A 21,055-nucleotide genomic window follows, 5' to 3' on the forward strand; every position below is an offset into this window, starting at 1 on the left:
ATTTTAGAAAATGGAATTAGTGGTTTTGTATTTGTGCCAGCAAATGTTATTTTAGTTTAAATAATAATATGGCAAATATAGCAACTTTATTATATTCTTTTTGCTGATACTACGCAGTGGCAATCATAAAACGAATAGTAAGTCCTAAATAGAACCAGATTTTTTTTGTTTTTCTTTTCTTTTGGAGTCTGATTAATAGTTCATTAACCTGAATGGTTTGTTTTTTGACAAATCATGTGGGATATTCCGCACATAGAACAATATTTTATTTTCAAGTCTGGGTCCAGAGGTAGGAGATCATTAAAATCTGTGCAGTTTAGGACAGTATGATTGAACACAATGTGACAGGTGCTTTTAATTAGCAGACCTCCAGGACTGCGAGCTGGTGTAAACAGGAGCTGATACGCATGCAGTTCCTTCCAGTCTTTCACCTCGGGGGAGCGTCTGTGTCTTCAAGCTACTGATAAAGGTTATTAGCTTTGAAAGCTTTTTACTCAGAGGCTTGAGCACAGGACCTATGAACACAAAGTGCTGTCAACTGCAATGCAAGATTAAGGCAGAACGAAACACTGTAACTGTTTCTGCACTGCGAAAACTCTGCGATCCTCGACTGCATGTTAAAGTGTTCATTTTGACTGATGTGCGAGTAACATAGTTCCTTGAGTAGAATAATATTTCACTGAATAAGGAGTCCAGACGCGTCGTTTTCCGAAGAGGTTTATTGAGATCACACACTCCTCCCATTCAATTACACAAGCCACAGATAGACAGGTAAAGCAAGCCGCTGTGTAGAACACAGTACATTTACAGAGTTCACTTTCTGGTGCTTTGTGGCATCTCTGAAATACTAATTCAGATTGCATATTTACTTTGTGTACGGTTCCGATATCACTGCATAAGCTAATTAAGAACAGCAGCGCTTTGCTAACTGCACCCCGCCTAGCAACTCCACGAAGAAGATCCAAAAGGGCATGTTATTCATTCTTTAGGAGTCCTAATGCACAGCAGCCAGATCCATTCGACAGGGGAAAAAACAGTCCATTCAAAGTAAAGAGGTTAAAACAAAACATATTGACGAGGTGGAAGAAAAGATTTGATGAAGATGTTTTCCCTGAAAAACAAAACAGCAAACTCCACAGACTTATTTGATAAATACTACAAACTCCAAAAGAGGTTCTGTGTCAGAAAGTCATCAAGACAAAGGTATGCAGCAAGCAGCTTTTTGAGGCTGGCATGAGAAAGCTGTAAAACACATGATATTTTTTGTGTAGAAACCTGATGCTTCCCTAAGCAGAGCCCAGAAGAAAACGAGAACTCTTCCCGTAAAGCTGTCTATGAGAAAAACGATTTTGTAAAGAACGATCTGGTGTAAACCCTCTACAGTGCTTTTTCAATTATACCACCTACTGAAGAAAAAATGTGTTGCAACAGAAACCTTTTACTTTAAAAAGTATAGTGTATTGCCTTACAGTAGGGCCTGCGTCTGTCTACATCAGGAGCAATCACAGAAAAATAACCACACAATCTTCCAGTCTGGGGATCCATTGCTGTACCCCGGGGACCATGTCATTTAATTTCAGATTGCATGATCAGAAAACACTAAGACATTACTTTCCCTTTTTTTGTTACCGTTACTGTGCTCATATTTCAAAATGCAGGAGTAACAACTGTGTTTTTAGACCACAAGCAGATACTACTAGCCACACAGAAACACAAGCAGCTGTTGGGACGCTGTTTCGGATTTAGCACTTCATTATTTCCATGCCTTATCTGGAGAAATCCAGATCCTACAACACAACAAGCTGCATTGTCCAGCAGCCGGGACCTTCTGTTAAATAAACTCATTTGTAAGTCTGTGATATTTACTTTTGTCCCTGTCATTTTGCAGATAATAACAGCCTGGTTAAAAAGCAATTTCATTGAGGGATGGTAATCACTCTGCATTGTCACAGATCAACACAGGAAAGAGAAATCGCTGTGATACAGAACAGAGGAAGTCATCAGAACAACACACTTTTCAATGGCGAGGGACCAGAAAAAGTCTTAAGGAATCAATCCTAAAATGGTTAACATTAATGTCTACGTATAACGAAGGATGATTTCATAGTCTAGGCCACCTTGTACCATTAAGGTATTTTAAGTAGGCATTTAAGACTTAGAGAAGACAGGGTCACCTGCACATATTAACTTATGCTATATATAATAAATGCTTGCAGTTGAGGACTGCTAATCATAGAGAGCTAAGAGGTAGTCTTGGAGGGTTAGGGTTCACAGTATATTTCACTCTGTTTGAAGCACGCCTACTGAAGGAACTGTATATTCTAGAAGGTTTTTTATTAGAATCTGTCAGGCAACTAACATTCTGAAACTGTGAATTCCGCTACACATCTGTTATTTTATTTTAATACGCCAACTAATGACATAACAATGAAATATGTGTTTAGAGGCCATGCAGACATTTCATGTGATCCAGCCCTGAAACAAAGTGGCTTGCTAAAACTGACGTGAACAATCCTTTTAGAAATTCTGTAGATTTTGCAACCTGGGCTGTTATGCGTAAAAAGGCGAGCATTTGGATGATAGCAAGATAGTATTCATGAATTCAAATATGAAGCAATAAACAAGACCCTTTGCTTTCTAGGAAAAGCTGCTACTTACAGACTCCAAGAAACCCTAAAGGCTTCCTGAATAGACTGAGAAGCAAGACAACAGCAAAGAGCCTTTAAGAAAGAGATCCTGAGTGTCAGCACTAAACAGCCGTCCTGATTTCACTCAAGTCATGTGACAAAACAACCTTTAAACTGATCGCCTCACCGCTATAAATATAGAGTAGATCTGGCAGCGTTGATAGCCCAATCAAAAAGCACAGCCTGGTTATAAAGCAATTTCAGACTAATACAGTAAATCACATGCACTGTCACAGATCAACACTGGAAAGCTGAAAGGTCGCACTGTCATGTGACTTGCGCAAAGCACACTCGAAGCCAGGTAGAGGCAGATTTAGAGAACAGTGATAATAGCTCGTATCGGAGCGACAAAACCCAGACTGGAAATAAATACAGCCAGGGAAATACAAACTGGGATATTAAAATGACATTGGAAATGGCTCACTTGTTTACCGATAATATAGTTCACCAAAATGCTAATAACACATTTATATGGATAAGCAGCTGCTGTGAGTTTATTTAGACGGTCATTTTGGGAGTTCAAAGATAACATAAGAGACTTCGCAATATGAAAATAAATGCATTGTCTTTAAACCCGGTCCCTGAGTTTGCAGTCTGTAGCGTACACCTGCATTCTATGAGTGTGCCCTCACTCATGCCAACAAAAGGAAAGCATCTTCTTTTGAAAGCGTCTCCCTGCTCATGTAAAACACTCTTCAACAATGAAAACCTGGATAATAATATCATGATGTATTCCGTTTCCATTTAGATGCTAATCTGGGTTTAACGATCGCTGGTAGTTTTCAATTGCTTGCACAGCCGTGCTGTGCTCTTCTTTGCTGCACAGACTGGTGCACGGAACATGGGCTCCAGTGTATCGGTAGAGGTTCATATCAGGATCCACGGAGAGGAGCTGGGGCTGAGCAAGGAAACAGCCCCTTCCCAGAGGACTGAGTCAGCAAGTTCAATACAGAACACTGAGTATCTGGAATTGGTCCTAAGCAAAGCTTGCTCTGCCTGTTCACTTAAAACTGTTAAAGTTGACAGATGTTGTACTAATGTTCCTCATTGCTGCAGCTGTTTTTATAAGGAGGTGATAGAGTGCAGAGCAGCACAGTGCTATTAGAAGCTACAAAAGTAGCAACTGGGCTGGATGGACATAAAAATACATTTGAAATAGAAAGAAGCAAGCTAAAGGAAAATAATAATGATGGGAAAACCTCTCAACGGCATGTGATTGGGTCTTGTAATGATAATTGCTGCAGCTGCTGAGCAGCCCATGTATTTAATCCTCAGAGTGGCTGTTCAACGGTACAGTACGGCAGGAGTTCACATTTTTAGAGGGTCTTCATTGAAAAGCCACTCCACTCAAAAGCCAGAGAAAACATCATTTACACATTTGAAAAAATGGCAGCAAATATTTCTCATAGCAAAAAAACCTTTAACTTGGGTTTGTAACTTCACATGTGAAAGAACAGCTGCAGCAGTGGTTTGTGTAGACAGTAAGGCCAATGTAAGCTTTAGTGCTGGATTACCAGACCAGGACTAACACTAACACTGAGCAACTTTACCTTGAGGTAAAGTTCAAGTGTTAGTGCAGGTAGTTCAAGATTAGTCCTATCAGCAGCAGTGCTTGATCTGACTGGTTACCAGTGCTGCTTAAGATCAAACTGAAAGATGTGCCGATGAGAATAACTCAAGACACTGGCCCCGGGGTGACCTGCGTCTTGGACAAACACGCCCGCAATCACTGTCCAGTGTTTGTTAGAGCACGTACTAGCAGGTATGTGTCAGACAGTGCACACCCTTCCTGCTGCTGTAGTGTGTTTCACGAGACTCGTGGGAAAGGCTTTGACACGTCCTGGTGAAATCCTTTTTCTCCAGTGTAAACTGCCATCTGGTCCGGGGCTTCTTCCACCACAGAATTTCACCGTCCACGAGGCAGGTCCAAGAGTTTTGCCGGTGATCCTGGGAAGACCCTAATCCAAATGAATGATCATCTTTGAGCTATCACTAAGGTTGGGGCTTTCTCTGTATTGACAACAGGTCCCGGTTATCCAGAAATGTACCCTTAGAAAAGTGAAAGCATGGTGAAGCATAGGCAAGCATTCTAAAGAATAGCGAGGTATGGTAAAGCATATTAATAAACAGGGTAAACTATGGTAAATGCATAGTATAACCATGGAAAAAGCGTGCTAAAACTGCAAAAATACTGTGCAAAAATACAAAAGGTAAACTTGAATTCTTCCTTCATTCCCAATATAATACGGATGGACTGTGTTCATTCTCATACCCTCTCTAAACAAGCTCATGCATAGTGAGATTTGTCTTGTGTAAAGTTTAGGTGTTGCCTCATGAGACACGGCATCTGCATTCTCCAGAATCGCAGAGATCATGCCAATAATATCACAGCATTCCACAAGACGACTAAATAAAAATCCTTAAATGTCATGAGAAATGTCATCTTCGCGAAACAGAACGCTGCTGCAGTTTTTTTTACAGGGGTAGGCAGTAGACAGTCTCAAGTTCAACACACACAAAGGAGTCTGAGACAATGTATTAGCGTGAAGACATTGTCACTGAATGTGTTACGTTTCTCTTAGTATTTCTGAACTCTGCTCCTAACTGTTTTGTTTCGTCATGTAGCTTGGGCAGCCGATAAGACTGCCCGCATCATCGCCTCTCTAAACTAATGCAAATAATCCCCTTGTTCTGCAATGAAGATGAACTCGCCAGTCCAGCCTTCATTGCAAAAATGCTTTATTGCCATGTTTGAAAAGCCACTCACACAACTGAGGGGCAAAAACCAGGAAAAACACATTTTACAAAAGTGATCATCTTACAAATCTGTGTCTCTACAAACAAAAAACTCATTCCAGCTTGCATGTGTCTATGGAAATAAGCTTTCAAATGACATGCAGGAAGTGCAGAAACCCTGACATTTATTACACTGTGTGTGTGCATATATATATATATATATATATATACAGCATAGTGAAAGCATGGTGAAAAACAAAACAATAACTAGGATAGACCCTTTTAATGTACTCCGAGCAGCAAGCTTCATGAAGACGTGCCCCCTTTCTCAGTCGTTCACTTACACAGTCAAAAGCAATCTTGTTCACTCAAATTCAGCATCTCAGGTTGATTATTACACTGTCCCACTGAAGGCTAGTGTGCATTCTAATGCGTCCAGAGTAACTAGTAAGCCCCAGCTCTCAAGCATGATGTTAGGAGACCTCGCTGCTCTTATTACCTGCTTTACACTTCCATATACAAATCCGCCCCTTTAATCTTGATCCAAGCAGCGCTGCGTTTGACATAGGTAATATATAACCGTTCACCTTGCTGGTTTCTTAATCGCTGTTTATGCTTCAGCTGAGGTTATGGACACAGCACTGGGTATGCAGAACACTTTTTATACTTGGAGAACAACGAGCCAGGAGTAGGCTCAGAAGACACAGTGGGGCCTAATTTCATTAGCCAATAATTCAACTCATTGTTAACTTCCAGCTAAAAAGTTAATTGAATTGGTCCCCCCCCCCCCCTTTATAACGCTGTATCGGGGAGCCAAAGTAAGATTAAATCTCATGTTGCTTTTATGCTTCATGAACCCACTGTAAGAGAGTGTGCTATGTGAGTAACAGGAATAGAGAATACAGCCAGTGTTATGATCAGCTGAACACTGATCTGTGCAAGTGCCCTCTGAGGGTTCAAACATATCACAGGGGCACCTGGGTAAAGATATTTAGAGCAGCAGGCACGTTATTGAATCTGCTTTTTTAGCTGCTGTAAATGCATGTTAACGTATGGGATAGAGAGTGCTTTCCCTAAATTGACTTGAGTAAGCCAGTGACGGGTTTCTTTTTCTCTCTGGTTTAAAGACACAGTGCTAGCGTTTATATTTTCTCTCCTGTACTTCACTGACAAAGGAAATGAAGGTTGTAAAAAAAAAAAAATGCAGCTGCCAGAGAAATATTATTTAGTCTACCGAAGGCTGTTCCACCACTATTTAATGAATTCTGTTATCTGTACAGTTTCAGCTATATTTAATAGCTTATTTGTTAATTAATCAGCTATTATTTCAACATTCTGGGGTGCACACTACCCTCAAACCACATAGGATGGGGGTGGTGTTGTGTGATGACCATGTATGTGTAACTGATCTTGTCTCTCTTTCCTATGTACATTGTGTGATGTGCATGTATGTGTAACTGATCTTGTTTATCATTTCTGTAAATGAAACATGTTTGTAAAAGAGGCTGAAAGTGTATTCATTTAAGTTTTTAAGTTCCCTTCATTTTCCATACTTTAATCCAAACAGATACTCTTAGAGATTTTATCCTACGGTATAAACCATGAATCGTTATAGAACCACGTTCCCCCTGAACTTTCTTTCTCGATCATGTGACTGATAAATGATTTACAAATAAAACTGTGTGACCAGTCAAGCTGCAGCCTACGTCAGCGTCTGTGAGAGTCGGAGCGGCCCAGGCACAGGCTGGCGTTCTCGTGCAACGCTCAGTTTAAAAACTAACAAACACGATGTTCAACAGAGTATTAAAAAAATGTGAATTTATTGCAGCTTCCAGTTGGTAAACATATAAAACCTTCAAAATATTTTATTCTCCAAGTAACACAGACACACTCTGAGGAGCCTCCCGGTCGAATCCAGGGCTAGATAATAAATGAAGGGTTCTCGCTGTGCCGCCAAGCTCTCGAGAATGTCGTCTCATACCCAGGTGATAAAGTCCTCAGCAGCCCGCGCCAGCCCAATCGCTGCAGGTTCTCTCGCTCTGCCTGTGTTAGAGTAAATAGTTTGCAGTTTGCTGTCTGGTTTTCATAGACTCCTCTCCCTGTGAATGTTATATCTGGATCCTTCCGTTGCAGGAGGTTGGCGGGGAATCATAACTCACCCCCCCACCCCATGTCTTATACAAGCTATTCCTCTCCACAGGAAAGCATTTGAAATGGTTTCAGTCATGCAGACCAGATCACAAGTTTAACCCCATGGAGGTCTAGCTTTCTGTCTTCCCCAAGGTCATCCTGAACGAGTCATGCTCGGCTGTTCAAAGAGGAGCCCCACTGTAATCAAAGGGGCCCCCCTTTTTCAATCACGACGGACCCCAGTTTGTGCTCCTGTTCATGCGTTTCACACCATGCCTTTCGAAATGAGATGATCCCGCTCTACGTTTTCGTTCTTTCTGTATTTCTTATTAAATAAATAAAGCACACAGTCCATCTGGACACTTAGTCACTGATCTGAGTTTGAACTGTATTATTTAGATGTGCTGTGGTTTTCCAGGAAAAGCAGGTCTCTCCAGTCCTGCACTAATAACCACTCTCCCCCTCGCCTCCCTGCCTGAATCTCTCCATCATTCTTCCAGCAATCCAAACTGGGTGAAAACAAACATAAAGAATCCCAAGAGACAGGAAAGAATCTTAACAGGGTTCTAGAACACACAGCTTCCAAGTCCCTCAGCTGTCACAAAAGGAGTATTATTATTATGTATTTTATTATTTAAAATCTTCCATCACCAAGTCTTTTCAAATATAAAGGCCATCTCATTTATTAAGATGACACTGGCATTAACACAAATAAATTAATGGAACTGCTGTTTAAAAACATTGCAATTTCTAAACAATCCTCAGTTTTAACTATTGGACTACAGTACTAATAAATCACACAGCAAAAACATGAACTAATCAGAAACATGTGACGAGTCTCAAGAGCAGCTCTTATGAACTTTATAAGGGTGAGTTAACTGTAAGTCAGCCAGTTCTGACTTCCCAGCCAGCGAAGAATCTGGACATACTGTAAAGTCTATAATACTTTAAAACTGGGGAGGGGGAGGCAGGTAGATTTGTATTAGCCTGACTAAACTTCAGCAAAGAAGCCCAGTGGAACTGTGTCAGGTTTACTCATTATAGATCTGCACTCTGCATGTCATCCTCACTTCCCAGAGACCAGGGAGGAAGAACACCGTTTGGAAGCTGCCTCATTAGACAGCGTGATTTATGATTTTTTATTTTTTTTTATTGGGTCCATTTTGCGTCAGCTGGCTTCCGTAAAAAGCATCGGAGCTGTAAAAAATGTAATTGATTAGGGAATAAACTGTCTAACTATGAACAAATAACGACACCCCTACCACCACGACTTCCAGCAGGAATCGCTTAAAAAGTTTAACAGTTTGTTTGTTTTTAACATCACAGGCTGATAGCAAGCCTCTGCTGTACATCAGGCAAGCTGAAGAGGTCCTAGACAGCGGTGCTTATACCCTGCACACTTGGGCAATCCAGCACTAATAGAAAACTATTCCTTATTTGGGCACTGCTGCAAGGTTTTTGAGCAACACAGTGTTAAAGCAGTGCAGAGGGAGGGAGGAGTGGATCCTGGCCTCTATGCATCAGGTACTCCCATCATGCTGTCCCACACTCCTGCTGCAGAGCCAGCCCCTGCTGCTGTGGATCACAGCCACAGCCATTCTGTACTGTGTGTTGGGACTTAATTGGTCCCAGGAGAGCACTGCTGTGAGGAATTCACTGCATTTGCAGGGTACTTACACAAGAGAAATGCTGCTTCCAGCCCTCTGCACAGCAATCAAGATGGGGGCAGAAAGCAATGCGGGCAATATCCCAGCTGAGAGAAACGAGAATACACTGAAAAAAATATCACATGAAAGCAACATCTGACAAGAAGACGTGTATTTTTGAGTGAGATCAGAAATGAATCTACATGGTAATGCTGATCAATTTTTCTAAAAAGTTTTTTTTAAAGAAGAAATGAATATTATTTAAATAAAAAATGTGCTTGTTTAATATGTTTACTAAGCCATCAGTTGAGGCCACCGCTTAAAATGATTTTTGATGCACAAAATCCTTTGAGATGGATTAAAGCCCTGACTTCCAGAGGTGAAAGGTCACTGCGTAACCTCATGTCTACAGCACTAACCATGGCGTTTTACTGTATCTGTCCTGAGTCTTAATCTAAATGGGCCAATGAAAAAGCAGCAGGCAGAAATCTGAACCCGTGCCTCCTGTGTAAAAAATGTTAAATTCAGATTATTCCACTACTACTCCATATGACTTTTACCAGACAGATTTATGGGGCTTTACTGCTTCCAATGACATGTTAACTGAAAAATGAATAGATCAGAGCGGCAGGAACTCCCATTATTTCCATACAAGAACAGAAGAGCATAAGGGCCCATTTCAGCTCGCTCAGTTTGGAGCTGGAATTGGGTTCGTGGTTTCAATGGGATTCAGGAGCACATGGGTTCAGAAGCACCGAGTCCTCCGAACCCCACTGAGTTTGCCATGTAAACTCATTTTGAAGCAAAACAATCAACTGCAAAAAGATTGATTCGTTTTGCAAGCAAACCTGGTGTAGGTTCAACAATGGGTACACTGAGTTAGAATCCCAGGAACAAAACAACATGGAGTACCTGCTTACTGGTCATTCCTTTTGAGTGAAAAGGTATGGTAGTGTTGAACCATGAACCATTTGCATAGACACAGACCAAAGAAAGAGGAATGATGATCAGAGATAACCATGGAGACCTCTTATATTTATCAGTGAAAATGTCTAATCTACTAGCATAACACCGTTCAAATCTCAAATCTTTAATGCAGCTATTTTCAATGACTTTCAATTACTGTGAAATGCCATGTGGAGTGGTTCTGGGACACAAGGACAGCATATGCATAACAGATAACGTGTGGCGCAATTGCATGCAAAGAACAGTTCTCTACTTAAGGAGACATATGCGATGCACTTCACAGAGACGGGTGGAGATAGAGATGGAGTGTCGTGAATGAAGATTAAAACTCTCCTGCTTGTTTACTGAGGGAGAGAACACTCCATCTTCCATTCATGCAGTTCCGCTGCTGCGTTCTGCTGATGCCGTCGCAAAGAAGACTATAAATGATTTACTCCCTGTGGTCTTTCGAAGAGCTTCTATGGGTATTCTAAACAAACACACAAAAAAACCCTTTCCTGCTCTATGGTACAGAAACCTCAACAAGTATAAGGAATGCTCTATGAGTTTGCCAGTACTTCTCGGAGGGGTGCAGAGGTCAGCAAATTGAATATAGAGAAATCACTGAGGATCTTTCAAGAGACTTCACTGATGGCGATCCTAAAGTCAGTTTAAAGTCAGAAAATTCCAGGTATCTTATTTCCGATTTTTATTTAGACAGAAACACGTGTTGGGAGGCTGTAGATTTTCTACAGGATATTAAAAGTGCTGGAGTCATTAATCTCCACATCAGCACCCCGGTGGGTGTGTGATGCAACATCTAAAGTATTTTGGAGTATGGTGCTAGCTGACCCTGTGAGAAATTCCTGCATCGGTCATAATACAGACAGGCTGCCTTTTAGTTCAGGCTTATACAATTATCTGCTGTAGATTCTGAAAACAGAATGCTACAAAATAAATGGAAAATAGGAAGAAGATTCTGTTACATATTTCCTATTCAAATACAAATGTACCTTTACCATTAGTTATGACAGCTACAGGTTATACATAGATAATAATTTGAATATGTTCTATCCTCAACTATATGATCTACTATTTCATGCAATTCTTCAAAAACACTAGCCCGAATGGGCATCCTTCAATATAAAATGACCTTGACAGTACTCTCTGTGCGAGATGTATGACACTGCAAGAGGAATTCTCCGCAATGTCAATTTACCTTGTGATTTTAACACAGCAGTCTCAATATTCTGAAACTATGGAGCCACAAAACCCTAAATACTGCACATGTAGCAAGTACATCACAAGAGCCATTTGCCAGTGCTGAATTCCTTCTCTGATACAGTCCAGATACTTGGCCCTGCGTGTGAGGCGGAACAGTTTCCCTGGATGTTGATGAAGTGACACCTGACATGTGACAAACACTGGTCAAGTCTGGCTGCATTCTGTCCCCACAGCAATGTTTTTGTACAGCCTTGTCAAAGGCCTGCACTCCAGTAGGATACCCTGTCCCTTAGCACCCCTTAGCTGTATTTGATTCCAGTCCATTGTGTTGCCATTGGTGGTAATGCTGTTTTTGGCTTGGTTCTGCAAGGGCATCGTTCACATCTAGGAGTGCAGCTACCATTCCGTTCAATGTGAAGAGCTGCAGGGCTGGAGGCAGGATCATTTCATGGCTCGTCTGCTATAAGAGACACTTAAAGAGCTGAAAGCTGCCTGGCATTCCTGCTTCTGTTTGGTTTGCCAAGGTGAAAGTGAGAGACTGGCTGCAGATTGAAGGTACTGTATTGCCAAGCAAGGGATCAGTATTAACAATTTCATATAGAGCTACTTCATTTTAATTAAGCTTTTCACTTAACCCCTGAATAATAACACACACTAACCTTCCATTAACAAAATAAAGAATGCATTTGACCTTGCAAAATTAAAGTCAAATTTGCCTCTGCCACAGTATACCAACCGCATACATTTAAAATTATATATCCATTTTGAATTCATTGCATTTCCATAATATAAAGAGGAGAGTGCCTGAAGTGTTTTTTTGACAGCTGCTTCAGTTGAAGATTTTCACAGGAGCAAAATGAGTAGAGTGGCTAATAAACTCCTTCAAACCAACACCACTCACAGAGGAGGCTGGGAGCTAATCATGCAGAAAGCAGGGTGGAAACAGGGAACACATAAAGTAGAGGTCTTCACTGAGACCTGACCCATACCCGCCTCAGGAGTGGTTCTGAACTCCAATCCCGCTGTGTGCCTGGGTCTCTGTCTGCGGCCTCTACATAGTGTTTCTATGACCATGTATAGGTGGGACTGCACTCATTATGGGGAAAGCCTGAAAAGCATTGTGGAGGTGGAATTTATATCTTACATTTAATGGTTAATCAGCAGGAAGCATTTGCGTTCATAATCTGCTTAGTTACAGTAATTTTGTATCTCAATAACTATGACCCATGATGTTTGTGTATAAATATATGTGTTTTATTAATTAAGTATTTGCTTATAAGTTTTCATTTTATTATTGCTTCGGCTCAGGACTCAGGGCGCAGTTCCGCTTAAATGTGTCTGTAAGATGTGTTTTACTTCTGCAAAAGGTTAGACAACAGAAACTAGGTAGGGAACAAGGCTAAACCACATATGTACGTGCTTACTTGCACATAATACTAAACTGTTCAGAATGAAAGACAACCCCTTACATGGAAACCTCTTGAACCATCTATGTGATGTAAAGTGACTGTATAACTGTTGAATTCATCGAGACAGACTTGTGTTTTCTGAACGCATGTACTGTCTTCCTTTGCGCATCAAATTAAAGATCTTTGAAAACATATGCTCCCTGCTTCCTGTGTCGAGTCACTCTGAATACCCACTACACCATAAGAACCATTATTCTTCAGGCTCGGGCTGGATCCAGAGCTATTATTATGAGCTTTACTTCGGTTCGGGTTCGGGTCGGGTCGGGTAAAAATGATGACGGTTCCGCGCTGGATCCGGGTCTATTATTACGAGTTTTACTTCGGTTCGGTCGGGTCGATGACGGCACTGGGTTGGGTCGGGTTTGTTATTTTGGACATGTGAAGACCTCTACTATAAAGATGGTCAAGGCTTTTAAATTCACTGATCAGCTTCATTTCATTAATAACACTCCTTATTTGATTATCTTTTGGATCTTCACTTGTTTTTTCATGAAAGTATGGTAAATTAAATTCTAGATACACTGCTTGGTATCCTTGCTATATAAAAATAGGACTCTGATTAATTCAACAGGTCCCTCCCTGTCCTGTGGATGTCACTGGTCTTGCTCCATGCATGTGCTCAGAAAGATGACACTAACACACGCTCGCTGCGAGGTTGGTGGAGACTCCCTTCTCTTCACAGGTCTGCAGTCAGCGAGGAAAGGCTTTTTTCAAAGCCTGCTTGTCGTGATCACTGTGTCTGTCCAACCTGCAGTACCTTAAAACCTTCAGTTTCCCACGGTAGGCTTAAAGTGTAGTTTACTAATCAGCGCTAAGCCCTGGAAACACAACATTTCTAAACAAAGCTTTGTAAAGGATGACACCCCGTTAGACAAACATTTTGAGGGATTGCAGGCTCCTGCTTTAACACAGCCAGTGCTAAGCAGCTTGTGTGCAACACTCAACACATGATACTTTGGAAGTTGGAACTCATTTAAGAAGAAAAGCTAACGCGGTGTTTCAACAGAATAGGTGTTATTGCCACAGCTAAAAATTGCTGCAGTTCATTTCAATTAGTCATTACGCTGCGCTAATTACAGTTTGCATGGCACCTTGGATACTGCAGCACAGCAAGTTTGAATATAGGCTGAATGTAATCTACATTAAATACTATTACTCTTATTCTTCTTATTATTTATTTTAATGGTTAAACTTTATTGTTTTGCTGGGTTGTATTAATCATGTGATTGTTTGTATTTTTTCTTTCAAATCTTATCTTGAAGAAATTCTAAATGGTTTTCATGTACTGCAGCTATTTTTGGGATTTCTCTCTTACTTTAAGAAAGAAAACATAAGACATTTTACGAAACAGAAAAGGCAATAAAAGCTTTCTTCTAAAGAGGATTATCTTCACTTTCTCTCCCTGTCATATCTATAATGTCTCGAGTTCTCAATAACAAGATAATACCCATGTCTTCTCTTGCCTTCTCTAGTAACTCATTCCATATGTTTTCTACAGTGCTGTTTGAACAGCGCTATCGAAATCTTTTCTTCCCCATTGCTCATTTTGAAGTATACTTGTGTGTTTTGGAACTTTTAACCAGTGTGAAATGAGAAATCCAGTTGAGCTACCTAAAAGCTGCTGGGTAAAAACAGGACTGCTTGAGAAGGCAGCAGCCCCAGCAGCAGAACAGGCACAGAACAGGTTCCCATTGATCTGTTCTAAACGTCTCTGATCCGCTCAGCCAATCATTTTCCAAGTGCAGCAGTCATTATTCTACAGCAGAAGCCCTCTGAAAGCTAAAAGCACTGGCTTCAAGCAACAACAGCAATTTCAAGTAGACCAAGTGATCCAGTCCAAAATATAGACACAATGCATCTTGTTACCAGATACTCCAGTCTTGAAAATGAACTATCCACTGCCTGATTCTGATTCTGCAAAACAGGCACAAAAACAAGGAGGGCAAGGCAACTTTATGGTCTTATTAAGCAATCCCATGCTTTGCAAAAGTATTTCAGATTAATATACAAACATAAATAAATAAATAACACAAGCGACACCCACAATTAATAATTACCAGGCAGGATAAAAATAAACTATTCAACTATTATTGTAATTGAGAACATAGCCACCAGAAATGAACACAGCAGAGCTATATTCCATTCATCATTTCTGAGTACTACAGTAACTCCTGTTTTCATTCCAGAAAGCGTGCTAATAAAAAGAAATCTGAAAGAAAGCAGGGAGCCCAGTTGGAAAGGCAGTTTGGAAGGCTAGTGGATTGTGGTCCTATAAATCTCTCCAATAGGGGCAGTGAGATGATGAGAAGGCCAGGCAGAGGTTTGAAAGGCTTCTAAACGCTCTCCGTCTCCTGGAAAGCCGGTCCTAAGAGAGTTCATTCTTAGTGCACACCAGTGCTGTGATTAGGTAAGTCACGTTTATTAAACTGCAGGTGCAGTTGGCTTTATTAGTACTGTGTGTACAAGATGCATGGCCAACCCAGTCTTCTGTTAGAGTAAAGCTATCAAGGGAGGAAATCATAAATTACACAAACAAAAGGTGAAGTCAGAACTACAAACAAGAGCCTTATCTGAGATAATAACGCTGGGCAGCTAGCACTGCAACTGTATCCAGGAGGAGAAGAAATAAATGTGTGAAATAAATGAAAGTGTTAAATAACCATTGGTGCCAAGATTGTCTAAACAAATACTGTGTTTACAACAGCATTTACATAAATACACAGCCTCCCACAAACAAAAACAACAACACAACCATGAAATCCAAACTGCAACAGAACCTGCAAAACTGTGTATCTGAAGCATCTGCATGTTGAAAATGTAAATAACAATGAAAGAATGAAGAGATTCTCAGCACGAGACAGGAGTGCAGCAGTGATAGTCAGTGCAGCAGTGATAATGAGTGCAGCAGTGATAGTCAGTGCAGCAGTGATAATGAGTGCAGCAGTGATAGTCAGTGCAGCAATGATAATGAGTGCAGCAGTGATAATGAGTGCAGCAGTGATAGTCAGTGCAGCAGTGATAATGAGTGCAGCAGTGATAATGAGTGCAGCAGTGATAATGAGTGCAGCAGTGATAATGAGTGCAGCAGTGATAATGAGTGCAGCAGTGATAATGAGTGCAGCAGTGATAGTCAGTGCAGCAGTGATAGTCAGTGCAGCAGTGATAATGAGTGCAGCAGTGATAATGAGTGCAGCAGTGATAGTCAGTGCAGCAGTGATAATGAGTGCAGCAGTGATAGTCAGTGCAGCAGTGATAATGAGTGCAGCAGTGATAGTCAGTGCAGCAGTGATAGTGAGTGTAGCAGTGATAATGAGTGCAGCACTCCTTCAAGCCTGTGCTCAGCAATGAATACCAAGGATAAACACATGAGATGTGAAAGAGAAAATTATTTCCATTTCGCTCTGAAACTCAGTTTTCAAACCCAGCAGCGTGCAACAAAAGAAGCAATTACTTTCTGAACTGAAACCTGGTTGGCTAATTTAAGCTGTAATTACTGAGACTCATTCAGAAGAACTGCATGATATTGTCTATGGTCTGTATTTCATACCAGAACATAGGAAATGCAGGTGAAAGAGGTCCCATAAGAATAGTGAAGACATGATTTATCTGCATGGACATTTTCACCACATCATGCATTTAGTTATGCATTGGGCAATCTGCCTGCATGTTGCCTACCAGGGAAATGATCTGCCACTTTACACTTTAATTCAAAGCATTTTCTGTATCTACTAATAACACATGTGCATTCCTTGCTGGTGCCAGCTATGTGAAAACCCTAACCGTAACCCTAACCCTTTTCTATATAACACATGTGGATTCCTTGCTGGTTGCAGTTATGTGAAAACATATATTTTTCACAGTACTTAAACACCTTCAGTCATTAACCAGAGAAAGGCCAGTATCTCTTGTGTGCAGCTCAGTCGGTGTCTGTAGGAGACCCTCACATGCAGGTTCCAGTTGCACAGTATCTCTTGTGTGCAGCTCAGTCGGTGTCTGTAGGAGACCCTCACATGCAGGTTCCAGTTGCACAGTATCTCTTGTGTGCAACTCAGTCGGTGTCTGTAGGAGACCCTCACATGCAGGTTCCAGTTGCACAGTATCTCTTGTGTGCAGCTCAGTCGGTGTCTGTAGGAGACCCTCACATGCAGGTTCCAGTTGCACAGTATCTCTTGTGTGCAGCTCAGTCGGTGTCTGTAGGAGACCCTCACATCCAGGTAGGAGTTGCACAGTATCTCTTGTGTGCAGCTCAGTCGGTGTAGGAGACCCTCACATGCAGGTTCCAGTTGCACAGTATCTCTTGTGTGCAGCTCAGTCGGTGTCTGTAGGAGACTCTCACATCCAGGTAGGAGTTGCACAGTATCTCTTGTGTGCAGCTCAGTCGGTGTCTGTAGGATACCCTCACATGCAGGTTCCAGTTGCACAGTATCTCTTGTGTGCAGCTCAGTCGGTGTCTGTAGGAGACCCTCACATGCAGGTTCCAGTTGCACAGTATCTCTTGTGTGCAGCTCAGTCGGTGTCTGTAGGAGACCCTCACATCCAGGTACCAGTTGCACAGTATCTCTTGTGTGCAGCTCAGTCGGTGTCTGTAGGATACCCTCACATCCAGGTACCAGTTGCACAGTATCTCTTGTGTGCAGCTCAGTCAGTGCCTGTAGGAGACCCTCACACCCAGGTAGGAGTTGCACAGTATCTCTTGTGTGCAGCTCAGTCGGTGTAGGAGACCCTCACATTTCATCGAGCTTCAGTGTTGCTGACAGGCTGGAAACATGAGAGGGCACGAGCCTTCCTAACTGGTGAGATCTGACAGGATTGTAATCAACGATAGTGTAGCTGCAGGCAATTAGTTTGTATTCCAGATGAAATTCCAATGACATTTACCTCCTACACGGACAGCTTGAAAGTATCTCTGTTTACTTTCTTCATTGGCTGGAGGAGGGAAGGGTATTATTCAATAGACAGTAGAGGCGCTGAGCCATACTGTGATGTCCTTGATATATTAGAAAGAGCTCCCAGTATTCTCCGCTCTTGTGTATTAGGTAGGGGAATTATTGAGAGCCTCCAGCTTGTTAAGGGATTAAAGCGAAAGTGAAACGAGGTTTCTTTATTAGTTCTCCAAATAAAGATTCTAACCCATGACAGCAAGAACCATGAGACCTTGTAAGAAAGCAGTTCTGTTACTACGTTTATCAAAGAAGTGTGGTGCAAATAAATGGACAGCTTAAAAACACTGACAACATTACTGAAGAAACCTCTGTATGTGAAGTATGTGGACTATACCAAAGGGAACCCTGGAGTTTACACATGTGTAAACCACTTATTAACAAAAACAAAAGAACACCCAGGAAGACCAAACACACAGCGGTAAATCGAGCCCTGACCTGGGGGTTGCTACTTCTGTTTTATACAGGAACAAACTGAGGGAGTTGTTTTAGTTCGTTGCCAAGGTATGACGGCAGCTGAACCCAATCGACTGAACCCAATGCAGCTCCCGGGGCCAGCACTGCTCCACCGGGAATCAGCTGAACATTACTTTGCTGTTAAATAATAATAATAATAATAATAATAATAATAATAATAATAATAATAATAATAATAATAATAATAATAATGTATCACTTTGCTAGCGGAGAGAATGCATATGTCACCGTGCTTACGTTTTATTTCGCCCAGAATACCCGTTGTAAAAGCATAACCCCAGTTCTTCCCAAGCGAGGCAGTCCAATACTAGTTGCTTTTATTATTCATGCCTTCGCTACAAATGCAATAATTCTAACATTGTTGACGGGTCAAGTGTACCTCAGAGTCACTTCGATGGGCATCCATCCGCCAGACCACAGCGCTGCAGCATATCCCGAGCGCAGCGGGCTTGGAAAAGTGTATTTGTACGCAGCTGGGTAGATACTCTGCCACTAACCACGCAGAGTTCATAACCCTTTTAAGAAGGTATTTATTTACGAGTGCTGTGCAGTCACTACACCGATACTGAGCAAGTTTGCAAAAGCAAGAGATTGCTTTTCAGAATGTTGTTTTAAAACATTTTGTACTTTTGTGAAACACAATGTGTTGAGTATTCCAGCTTTTTAAATAAAATGTCATCGTACTGGTACTCGTAGTAATATTAGTATTGATACTAGATGTACAGTAGCGGTACAATAACAACAGCAGCAGCAACAATACTAAAACTACTACTACTACTACTACTACTAATAATAATAATAATAATAATAATAATAATAATAATAATAATAATAATAATAATAATAACGTTTTAAAGAAAGGTTTACACATGTTTGATTTATTTGCTGTTGTATAGCCTGTCGCAAAACAAGCAGGACACTATTTTTGTATTTGCTTCCTGTAATTTATCTTCATTTAAAAATTAATTTGTAAAACATTTCGCATTTATTGTAGTATATTTTGTAAGTGGAACTTTAAAAAGTCCTGACCAGTAATATATATATTATTGGTGGATTAGTTTTATACAGATACTGTATATAGCTCATTCAAAATAGGCTTTGCTGTGAAAATAAATCTTATTCTGTAGTTCTAAAAGCATAGCAACATGTTTGCCCATCCCATAATTAAAACAAGAAGGAGAACAACACAAGGTACGGACAGGTGAGAATACATTACTGCTGTTACTGCTAATACTAGCAAACCACAGGCAGATTCAGGAGAGAAAGAAATACTTCTTACCATCGCAATGTGAAGACCCCAGATCCCAATACCATGTTATTGTCCTCAAGTCCTTACAAAAAAAAATCACATTTTTTTTCTTCTTTTCTTTAAAAAAATGAGAAAAAAAATCAAAATAAAGGAAAGAAAAGTGACTTCAGATCAATGATCCCTCAGGAAGCCTACAAAGTATCCCATTGTCCTGTATTAGATACAGCAGCAGGTAGGAAAGGGACGCTTTCCCAGGAATGCCACACGCAGCTGGAGAGGTACACTGTTACCTCTCAGTGCGCACACATGCCATAGCACAGCTTCTGTATGCACTGGGCACGGGTCTGTGTGTGCTTGGAGTCAGGAGTACGCGGGCGGACAGCTTCGGAGAGGAGCTTCGGGAGCGCCGCCTTCCCAATCACAGCGCCTCCTTATCCAATGACTACAGCCTGACTCTGAACCCTGGAGCACCGCCTGCGAAAGAGCAGCTCAGTAAATACTGTTGTACAGTATAGGACACTTTCGTGTGTTTTTATGAATTCTATAGAGTAATGTAGTGCAATACATACACAGTACCCCGTGTTTTTAGTGCGGGTTCGTTAATGCCGTGGACTTTATGCCACTAAGTTGTGTTGTTGTTTAGCTTGTATAACACCAGTTGGCAGCTAGGCAACACTAAACAACGCCCATGCTCAGTTATTATGTTATTATGCACCAATAAAATTGCATCGTTGCTTTTGTCACCAACATTAGAATTGTTCTTTCAGAATGAATATTACTTCAGCCCATACCCGCGTCTCCAATCTGCCCCACACACACACACACGCACATACACGCACACACACGCACGCACAGACACAGACAGACACACACGCACACGCACACGCACAGACACAAACACACACGCACACGCTGTCAGTTTGGCATTCTAGCATTAAGCAAATATTCGTGCTGGGATTTAATGTAGGCAAGAGAGCAAAGTTAAACCATGACAAACAAATCACTTATCATATTATCAAATTATCAACTACTAACCTTGGACTGCATCTATAAAGGACACCTTGGAAGACAGTATAAAGTCTTGAGGATTTTATGATATCCATATAGATATAGAATATAACCCTCAACAATGTTATAGATATCTTGATAAATAACAAACCCAAACAGTTACCATGCCATCACAGACCTACAATAAAATACACAAACACTCCTTTTTAACCACACCACTATTATTATTTCACTTGTGTCTGTCACGATGATGATTCTTTCCTAAAAAGAACATTTAAAATGAGTTTTTAAACTATTTGATTTCCGAGAATCTTGCAGATTACATTGGTATGCCAAAATATTAAAATGTTACCATCGAGCATATATACCATGGCTCATCTCATTGCAGGAGTCCTTGTGCTACCACTGCCCCTTAGTACAAAACCACTGTGTTACTGGAGCACCAACACAGTGTACTGGGAGCAGCCGAGCTGTCATGGAGAGACATTGTAACTCTGCATTCCGATGAGCTCGGGGTTCTGGCACTGAGCTTCAGCAGAAGCAA

General features: G+C 41.1%; 1 protein-coding gene across 2 annotated transcripts in view; it reads right to left on the minus strand.

Annotated features, from left to right (window-relative positions):
* Positions 1-19,823, minus strand: part of LOC131696650 (5-hydroxytryptamine receptor 4-like) — a 65,288-nt gene extending 45,465 nt beyond the window's left edge. For both annotated transcript variants that reach the window (XM_058996499.1, XM_058996500.1), the window contains exon 1: positions 19,534-19,823. The gene's annotated coding sequence lies outside the window, so the exon portion shown is untranslated. The remainder of the gene's footprint in view (positions 1-19,533) is intronic.
* Between the last annotated feature and the right edge of the window lie 1,232 nt (positions 19,824-21,055).

This window comes from Acipenser ruthenus, chromosome 22 (genome assembly GCF_902713425.1).
Source record: "Acipenser ruthenus chromosome 22, fAciRut3.2 maternal haplotype, whole genome shotgun sequence".
Classification (NCBI taxonomy): Eukaryota; Metazoa; Chordata; class Actinopteri; order Acipenseriformes; family Acipenseridae; genus Acipenser; species Acipenser ruthenus.